The sequence below is a fragment of the Protopterus annectens genome, chromosome 8.part0 (assembly GCF_019279795.1).
Source record: "Protopterus annectens isolate FY-2018-M chromosome 8.part0, PAN1.0, whole genome shotgun sequence".
NCBI lineage: Eukaryota > Metazoa > Chordata > Ceratodontiformes > Protopteridae > Protopterus > Protopterus annectens.
In genome coordinates, this window is record NC_056741.1 from 1,502,520,276 (window position 1) to 1,502,531,399 (window position 11,124).

At 35.5% G+C, this 11,124-nt stretch overlaps 1 long non-coding RNA gene across 1 annotated transcript in view; it reads left to right on the forward strand.

The window, feature by feature from the left end:
• Positions 1-10,881, forward strand: part of LOC122809523 — a 120,041-nt gene extending 109,160 nt beyond the window's left edge. Inside the window, exon 3 of the long non-coding RNA XR_006365917.1 lies at positions 10,852-10,881. This is a non-coding gene — a long non-coding RNA (uncharacterized LOC122809523). The remainder of the gene's footprint in view (positions 1-10,851) is intronic.
• Positions 10,882-11,124: the final 243 nt, after the last annotated feature.

An 11,124-nucleotide genomic window follows, 5' to 3' on the forward strand; every position in this document is an offset into this window, starting at 1 on the left:
ATCTAAATAATAAAGAAAACAGAATTTCCACAGCTCTGTGATAAGTTAAATGCCTTTTATATATAAGAGTTGTGACAAAGGCAAACTCACTGTTGGAGCCTTATTCATTAATTCCAAAAGTATTTGATTCTTTTAATTTCTTGTATGCAAAAGATTTACTTTAATCACTCCATTCTTGTATGTAAAAGCATTTGATTCTTTTAATCACTCCATTCTTGTATGTTAAGTGATATTTTTAGATTTTAACAAATTGCCCATGAATGGCTTCAAAACTATCTTGAATTTTAAGTCTTTTCAATTAAAATTCAGAACTCTATCTCCAACAAAGAAACCCTTGTTTATGGATTCCTTCAGGGGACTTCTAATCTCCCCAGGAAATAGCACATAGTGAAACTAAATCAGTTACTAAACTCCATCCTTGAAAACACACAAGCAGAGCACACAAAGCTAAATGAATAATACTAAAAACACAACTCATACTCTGACAAAACAAAATTTGTGACCTTTGGCACCATCTACTGATGGACCAATGGACCAATGGACCAGAACCTTCTGCTCTATTCCTTCATATCATTAATGTTAGATAGTTCAGTTGAACATGTCATCCTATTCAGATATTTTTAATTTAATGAGATGCCATTCACCCATTCATGCCCCATATAAACACCATCAGTACAAGTTACACACTCACAAAAAAAAATAAAAATAAAACCATGTGCAGACATGTTCAACGGCTCTTTGTTCAGGCTAGAATCAGTATTCCAAAAATACCTTACTGATGTCTCACTTATGATATGACCTACATATTTTGACCCCTAACTCACCCAAGTTAAAAGGGAGCAAACAGCTGGATCTGCTTCTTAGTCACAACACATCGTATCTGCTTGTTAACAACCTCTGTGCGTCACCCTTTTATGCTGAATTTCTAACTGCCAATCTGTGACACAGTAATCTTCTCTGTACTAGCGTACACACTGCTTTACCCTGACTACTCTTCCACTATATCACAGAAGTTCAGTTTGAGCTCTTAACCATACATGTGAAAAATTAATGTTGCCATGCAACTAAGGATAAAAGTTACTGTTCCCACTTGACAAAAGCCAGTCTTTTCCATAGTACCATGCTATATGAAATTTCCTACCGTGTAACAAAAGATCACAGATCATGTATCTTATCTTTCAAGAAAGTCTCTCTGTCAAACTTTACAAAGAAGCCAAATGGAAATAATTATTGTACAATATGAGACATGTAATTACAAGAAGTTATTTCAGTTTTTATTTTTATACCCCCTTTGAGAAATGTATTTCTAAGTTGCTACAGTACATATGTAAACCTACAAATCATGGTAATACCAATACCATTAATTGTAGCTTGTGTAAAGATAATAAACTCAAATGACTGAACTACCTCATATTTTTTTTTTTTGGTATCCTACTATATTCTGTCTTATTTGTTTAGTGTACAATGGCCCTGTTGTGACTGAAGATGGTCTTACCAATCCAGTTAACAGATATATAAATACATGCATTCATTAATAAATAAATAATCACTTATGTTACATTCAGGAACAGATAAAATGTCACCTCTAACATCCAGTACAAGACAGCAGCTCCATACTAGCAGGAAGTATATAAATTCAAATGCAGAGTAATATGTGTTATATGAGTTCCAAAACTGGTACATCATCTAAGATACGCATTACAGCTAGTATACTAGTTTGTATGTACTGTATTAGGTAGCAGGTACACAGTAACAGAAAGTACTGTAGCTCAAAAGTACAGAAGAATATAGTTGTTTATTATTTAGTTTGTTGACCAGATTAGTCGTAAAGATCAGGAAGAAAACTAAAAAAAAGTAGTTGGAGAAAAACTCTAAGCATGCAAGTGCGCCATACAGAAAATGTGAGGAATGTTGCAGTATTGTTAAATAAGTAAGGTCATCTTACTGAACATAGACAGACAGCATAAATGCAATCTGGTCTAACAGAAATTACAAACACTGGCTACAAGTATGTTGTACAATGACTGATATTCGCCTACTACTTCCGACATTATGGAGATAGGCGGTCTTATGAATAACAAGTTCCATCTTTCAATCAAATAATTTAGTTAATTAAATTAGTGTTTACATTTGTCTGTTAAAGGAGTCTAAATTAGTGAGGATTAGGAGTGAAAAATAGAGCGGGAAGCCAGGTAATAATCGTACTAGTTATCACAGAAGACACCAGTGCAGGCACATGGATAAGTCAGGAGAGCATGCAGCAAACATTAAAAGGCAGAAGTATAAATGAGGAGTGTATCAAGTAAATGTTGAGTACGTAATGCATTAAATATACAAGTATATTTCTGAGCCTATTTATAGGTATGACTAACCAAACTCCCCAGATTAACAATCCAACACAAGTTTATAACAAAGTTAACATTTATAGATTCAGAAGTTAAATCTACCCCTTACCCGAGCATGTGCATTTGTCTTAATATGTAAGCAAATTTGAGGTGGAAATGTTAGATAATTGATGAACATGATATTCTTCTCTATGGTCATGCAATATGCAATATGTATCTGTATCTTTAAACTGATTTTTACATGTGATTTGTAAAAGAGATATTTTGCAGTTAGGCAAAAAAAAAAACAAACTGAGAACTTACCTTGTAGAAGAGCAATTTCGGTTATTGAAGAGAGAGCACAAAATATGAAAAACAATATTATACTGCTTTATTGAAATTCACAAATATCACCTAAATCTGTGCTAGGGGATACTGTACATATTTTCAGAATAGCATAAAAGGTAGCATAAGATGCTTGCACTTTAATTAGTGCATGTATTACTTTGTAAAGCCTCCATGATGTCCATAGAAATATTTTCTTCTTCCCATTATTTAAGTGTTTTTTTTTTGGTCCCCTCTTACATATCATTCTTATTGTCTTGACCCCCAGTGCCTCCTGCCCATGTTGCATCTACTACCTAGTCTCCTACTACTCTGGACTTACTGCAAAATAGTGGGAGCTGATTGTGGATACTATGGACATCCCAGGGGCTTGTCTGTTTTAGCTTCTGTACAGGGGTGTTTCTTTTACATGCCCTACACACTTCCTTTCCCTTTCCCCACTGCTCTTGCTTGTTGCTTATCTGAGGGCAACTCCCCTCTATGGGTCATCCCTCTGCTTAGGGAGTGTCCTATCACCCACCATGGTGTGCCCATCCTTCCCTGTTGCTTGAGCAGCAAATCAAACCTGAGTTAGTTGGGTCATGGTCAGGCCTTTATCCATCTATGCCACCTGAGCGACTCCTGTTCCCTTTATTTGAACACTAAGTTCTATTGCACAACTTGCAAGGCTGAGATGCACCCTACTACTATGTGTTTGCCTCACCACACCTGCATTAGAAATGTTTACTGCACACACTATCAAGCCTATTGTTTGCATTAATAGTATCACAAAAGTACACCAGTAGGTAACCTTCATAATTAATCATAAAATTGATAAGGAAAATTGAGCATTTATATTGCAAATTACTTGAGTATCATTTTTCTATGCATAGGCAAAAATGCATTCAGAAAACACTCACTCACTGACTCACAGATGAATTATATAATGGTGTGCAAAGTAAAGGAGTAGACAACACATTGCCTTGTATTTATTACATCATCCCAGATGTGCAGTTATCTCAGATACCATCTAATTACACATGCAACAATATATATTGTACCTCTCCAGTTATGTGAGTTAAATAAGCCAGTCAAAGTCTCAAACAATGTGCTTGATCTGGGAGGTTAATAGCACACTTGTGCAGAAGGATGGCAAATTGCTCCTTTCAAAGCACCCAGCCTCTGCCTCAGTGATGTAAACAAATTACATTTTGTTCTTCCTTCAGTAATTCAAGAATATTGCAGTTAGTTGCACAATAATAACTCAGATAAAAATAAAAAATAAGTAATGTGCCTTAATCTTGTGGTTTGGCCAAGTTTGCATTTTTTCTGAAGATTGGTGTGACAAATGTCTACTGTATATAAAGTACTTGCATAAGTATCCTTATGCATTTTAAATATACAAAATAGTCAAAACAGGAAATTATTTTACTTAAGATCACTTAAAATGTTTGACAAATTCACACATTTGCAGACACTTTGTCAAAGAAAAATATGATTACAGTTTTACCTAAACAGTATACAAAAAGTCCCCCCTCCTGAACCCTATTAAGGAATGCAGATAGATCAACATAATTAATTCTAATTACAGGGAAATATTCAGCCTTGTGTAACATACTAAGAAATGCAGGTAGATCAAAACAATAGCTATAAAGGGAGTGTACTAGCGCCAAAGATATTAGGAACAGTTTTGGTCTCTGGGTAAAAGTCCTTTCATGTGCACTGTTTAGTTTCACATCTAAGAAAAGAGAGAGACAGAGACAGACAGAGAAAGACAGGGAGAGGGAGAGAGAGATCATGGCTTTTCCATTAAAATGTTGTCACTTTTTAACAATCAAAGTGATATCTACTGTGCCTAGATCCCTATGCACATTTACTAAGTTTATTGCTTGTGGCCACAGTCATTAAAGACATTGGGACCAGCCTAAGTCAGTACACTATCTGTGTTTCATTGCCTGGAAGTCACACTGGTGGCATTGTCCAAATGGAGGGATGATAAATCAGCAAGTAAAGGAAAATAGTATAGCTGGAGCTGAATCCATCCTCAAGTCTTGGGTGTGCCTTCACAAGGACTGTTTATAGAACTTCTAGTGCCTTCACAAGGACTGTTTATAGAACTTCTAGGACTGTTTATAGAAATTCATGAGTGGCGGGTGGTGCAGCAGTTAGTGTTGTCACCTCAAAGCAAGAGGTTCTTTGGTTCAATTCTCGGCTGGGGTGCCTTCTGTGCAGAGTCTGAATGTCCTCCCTGTGTTCCTCTGGGTTTCCTCCCACATTATAAAGACATGCTGCAGGTGGATTGGCCACTCTAAATTGTACCTAGGTGTGAATGTGTGTGTGAGTGTATGGTATGCCTTTTGAGAAGGGTTGGGCATCAGGCTAGCAACTCAACCCCATAAAAAACAATAACCACAGAAGCAACAAGTGACTAGAGGGGTGCTCGTTGGCCAATGTGCCACATGGTGTGAAAAGGCGACAAGAGAGATAGAAATTAATGTGCTATAACAGAAATAAATAGGATATATTACTGTGCAGCTAGATTAGTAACAGATTAATTCTTACCACAAAAACACAGGGCAGTAAGGGAAAGGAAGAGGAGAAATCAAATGCCATCATGGAAGTACTGAATGGAGAAAACTATAAAGCAATTAAGACAAGAGGTATCACTGTTAGAAGAGTATAAAAAAGGGAACAGATCAACAAAAATGCTCAGAATGATAGCCGTGATAAAAGCAATGTACAGTATCAGAACAGATCAGAATCTATTGTACACTATTGCAAATAATAAATTAAAAATATCAGTACAGGCATAAAAAAACTTAGAAGATATGCAGATAAATATAAAGGAAAAATACAAAATAAGCAATTTATTGATGACCCAAAATGTTTTATATACGATAGGGAAACAAGACAAAAGGAATTGAAACACCACCTAAAAAAGAAGAAATAGATACATTTTGGAGAAATATCTATGAAGATCCTGTGGAACATAAAGATTCTAAATGGATAGAAGAAGTAAAAAATAGAAAAAGAAGTTCAAACGTACAGGATATGAAATGGGATGAAGTAACGGCCAGAGAGACTGAAATAAAGTTAAGAAAAGCTTCTAATTATATATACATATATAAATATATATATATATATATATATATATATATATATATATATATACATATATATATGCATTTATATATATAAATCAGGCCCAGATGCAGTACCTAACTTCTGGCTAAAAGTATTAACATCTTTATATGAAGATTTAGCCATGAGTAAGATCTATTTGTATGCGCACCCTGAACAGACATCAACCTAGTTAATCACAGGAAAAACAATGCTCTTACTTAAGAGCGAACCTGCAAGCTATCCTAAAAACTATAGATCAATAACTTACCTTCTGACAACCTATAAACTATATACTGGAATTGATGTGGACAGAGTTTATAGTCATTTAAAAGGAAAGTCAATCATGGCAGTAGAAAAAAGAAAGTCATATGGAAAGACGGATCATTTGTTGTTAAATAAAGTCACAGCAGAGAACTGTAAGAAGGTAAAGAATCTAAGTATGACATGGATAAACTACAAAAAGGCATTTGACAGTATCCCACATTCATGGATAAAAGAGTGCTTAAAAATCTATAAGGTACAGCCTGCTCTGATCAATTACATTACAGTGACCATGAAACAGTGGCAAATCACTTTGCAGTTCAGCCATGATAAAGAACAAATTATTATTCCAGGGATAAAAATCCAAAGGGGGACATTCCTGGGTGACTCTTTGTCACCACTGCTCTTTTGTCTTGCCCTTAACCCATTAAGCTGCCTGCTTAACAGATTAGGTCATGGCTACAATTTGGCTCCCAGAAAACAATAAAGTGTAAAGACTTTTCATCTTCTTTTTGTAGACAATTTAAAACTCTATAGCTCATCAGATGAGGAACTGAAAGCACAACTGCAAGTGGTCAAATCTTTTTCAGATGATATAAGAATGTCATTTGGTCTTGATAAATGTGCAAATGCTAACTTAAAGTTGGAAAGCTGCAGCACCAAGAAAACATCAGTTTGGGACAAGAATATGACATAAAAGAACTTGAGCAAGTGGGAATGTATAAATATTTGGTAATTTAATGAAGGATCAACAATAAAATATGAACAAATGTGAACAAAAATTAGAAAGGAATATTTTAGAAGACTTAATACTGAAAAGAGCATTGGCATCTAGTGACCAAAGTCCAAGCTATAAGCCAATTTGCTCTTCCTGTCCTAACGTAGAATTTTGGAGTGAGTGACTGACTGGCCCAGAAAGGTGTTGGATAGGTTGGACAGGAAAGCAAGAAGGATGTTTCATGCTACCCAAATGATGTATAAAAAAATCAGTGCATACCAAGACTATATATTCCCCATTCTGAAAGAGGTATGGGCATCCTTGAAATTGATTACTTGTATAGTTCTGCAGTTTTAGGACTGCATACATATCTGCTGACCTCACAAGATCCAAATGTAGTGAACGTTTTAAAACATGAGGAGAATAAGTTCCCTGCTTAGTTTAGCAGAGGCATATCAGCCTCAAGCAGGAATGGAAATCAAACCAGAAGTAGATGAAACTCGGGCAGCAACTGAATTTGACAAAAAACAAAACAAAAGAAAGACTATAAGGTGAAAGATCAGATGACATGGCAAGAAGTGCGGAAACTGCATAAATATAGCTGTAAGTATAGAAAAATCTTGGAACAACCTCATGTTGATCAGTATTGAATGCAGGAATGATAAAGCAGAGGTGAATTTAAACCAAAAGATGAAAGATTAATATTGGCAGCCCAAGATAGTGGACTACGTACACGTTAGTTTACAAAGTCCATTGAACATGTGGGAGAAAAAGACAAATGTAGGTTTTGTTAAACAGAATTGGAAACAGTCATACATCTTGTTGCTGGTTGCGATATACTAATGATTGTATACTGAGAGGCATAATAATGTGGCAAGGCTGTTGCACTGGGGATTGTACACACATCATAAAATTGAAGTAGATGAAAAACACTGGAAACACGAGCCACTACTACTAAGCACTCTCCTTCACTTCCTAACTTCTGGATACATGATTCCTGTCTTCAACCTGCAACTGCCTTATATTTAATACCCCCAGACACAATTGCTGCTCAACAATTGCTATCATAGACCAAATGCATTTCTTGCTGATTTTTACTTGTACCTAAATGAACTGCTGCTTAATTACTCTATTGTATATATTTTTGTCCTTTACTTTAATCCTGTAATTTTTATTGTATTCTTATTGGATTTTACTTCAATTCTGTAAATGTTTTGCTTAATTGGACTGTGGAGTTTTTCTCTTCGAGCCTCTGCTGAAAAAGGGCACTAGCCTAGTTGGACTATCCCGGTCAACAAATGTCAAATAAATAAATAAAAATGAAATTTATATTACATGAGATCACCCATTATCAACAGTTCGAAAAATAGATGCGAGAAAACCTAATATAGTAGTCCATGAAAAGAAGACAAAAGTAACATTGATCACTGAAATTGCATCACCCAGATGCCATAGTGTCTTATGTACAGAGAGACACAAAGTCATAAAATACCAGGATCTGCAGGCCGCAACAAGGACAACATGGAAAAAGGATACCCAGATAATTGCAATGGTAGTAGGAGGAATGAGTCTTATAAGTAAGAATTTACAATCATACCTAGATATGTTACTGGACACATTGTGGGTGCTTGGAAGAGCACTTCTGGCTAACATCAAAGATTGAAACAATACTAATTTCATGAACTTTAATCGTACTTTCACTTAGGAATGGGGGTCCACTCCCGCCATGGTATTAGAAACCTAAAAGACTTGGATAAATTAAAAAAGAGAGTGACCTTTTCATGTGCCCACTGTTGTTCAGCTAGCACCTACAGGCACCGACATGCTTGATGTCTGTAGCTCATCTGTTTTACAGGATGTAGAAAACCTTCCTGTACTATGCAATCAAAGTGAAGTGACATAGTTTTACCTATGCCGTATATGTAGACACCCTCTTTCTTCTCAGTTTAGCCACCACCATACCTTTCAACCTCTTACAGCAAGAAATTTGGACAAAGCCATAAATAAAAGTGTGACAAATGGCCAAAAATAGGGACAAGTTTTAAATCTTGCTCTTACAAACTTAGAAAGTTGATAGAATAACAGGTTTTGCATTAGCATAAATTTTCTGAAGAATATGAACTCCAAAGCTCAAATGTTTGTCATTATTTTCTAACTTCAGTATTTAAAGATTTGTCACTAATTTGCTAGAAAACCACAATTTTATGAAAACTGGACCAAAAATATGAGGCCAAAATCTGGATATTCTACGAAAATCTGTACATTTGAGAGGTATGTCCACCATATTTGTTATCAATGTTAACTTCCCTTAAAATTTCCAGAAAGATGGAACTCATTATTCCATTCTAGTGCTATTCCAGCAACAAAAGGTGTGAGGAAGAGGTGTTAATGTTCTTATAATAGAACTGTTCATTTTAGTAAAGTTTGCAGTTCAGTAATTTTTAGTGGTGTCTTTGGCTGGCCTACATGCATTGCTACATCCAATCAGAAATATGCTTATGATATACACTGTTTGTAAAAGAATCATCTATATGTTTTCCACTCTGACAGTATGCATTTCAGTTACTGTTTTGTTACTTAATATAAGTATGTGAATGATATGATTGAAATGCAGACCTGCTGTCAATATCATTTAGAGGTGACCTTTTCTTCAATGACTATCTGCTGAGCTTGTCTCTTTTATGGCATTTTGTAGATTTAGCTCTAGGCCAGGGGCAAAGTAATATAAGTTTGCATGATTATGGTAGAGGTAGGCTATCCTTTCAAAAGGCTGAGACCAAAATGACTATTCGGTTTGGGGCTGATTGTGAAAAATGCACTGTTTTGTGTTATTTTCTATCCACATTGGCAGATGGTTTAAGAGGATATTTGGTACACTTCACAAATTATAACATCAGTCTGAATTTAAATTTATTAATATAGTGCAACTATGTAGTACTAGAAAATGATAATTATTAACATACTCACCTTAGGTTATGCTACTTGAACTCTTAGAGGCTGTTAATTTTTCTGTCAATTGTATCCCTTGTTTAAGGAATCTAAGTCTTTTGTGTGCTGATATCTCATTCTGTGCAGAATGGCAATAAAACTAATGTAATAAAAATATCTTGTATTATAGCCTTAAAAACATAAGTAAATGATGCCAAACCTGTGAAAAAAGACTGCAAATGCAGAGCAGCCTGTGCCACTACAATGACTGGGTAATGCAATATAGTACATCTTCACTTGAGCTTTCATAACATTTCTTTTGCCACTGCAGGCAGTTCTGTGTTTCCTGTCACTTAAAGGAAACTAAAGTAATTGTCAATGTGCCAGACTGCCCACAAAACCGGTTAAGGTATATACTGAACCCAGATTTCTACAATGACCAATACTGCTGCACATATTTGTTTCTATAGCAACACTACAACCCTAAGTAGTAACCAGATTACAGCTTTCTGTATTTCCATTTTTTTCATGACACTCTTGTGGTCACAACTTTCATTCATCAGCACTCATTTTTTCTCCCCCACCACTATTGTATCACTGCTGTTGCACTGTTTATCGAATGCAGCAGCTCTGTGCAGAAATATTTCCTTACATGTCTATCTGTAAAGATGCAAAAGCACGTTTGGTCTTAAGCATTCTCTAAGATGTCCTTCATGTACGTTTTCAGGCCTATCCCATTTACCCTGATGCATTTCAGTCTGTCTCTGTCCATCTTCAACTTGCTCCTTTGAGACACAGTAAAGACACTGGTGAGTCATTTCTGTGATTTCTTCAGTAGCACTCTCTTCCTTGACAACTTCTAGACTGCATTTTCTCAAGCGCTACTCATTAAACATGCATTTTGTATATTAAGATCAAAGTTTACCACTGAGATGAAATCACTAACACGTGGAGGTTTATCTTAGCAAAGTTCTGACTTACAGATCAACAGCCATTCTAGCTACATAGAAAATGTTACATCTGAAAATAGACATCCAAATGCCATAGCTAATATTTGTGTGCTACTAGTCTACTGTTGTTACTCCTTTGTGCAAACTGAAATGCAATAGATAGAAAAAGATTTACAAATGTGAAATACAGGTCCTAATACTGATCTTCTATTTTTTTTATAAGCAAAACCTCAAGGAGAAGACAACATTGATGGTAATTTCCTGTTTATATGTCTTTTTAAAAGCAACTTTATTTGCTAATTCCATTCAGCTACTGCATTGTGCACTGAGTTTTACTAAACTACCACTTAGTGTCTAGGCAACTGTAGTTCCCAAAAGTGTTCTGTTTGGAGTCTGTGTTGATCAGTTTTTTTAGCATGTATGTACATATGCCAATGCTTTATGCTTGCATTTATGTAGAAAAATCAGCAGAAGTCATACAGTTAATCTAAGTGAC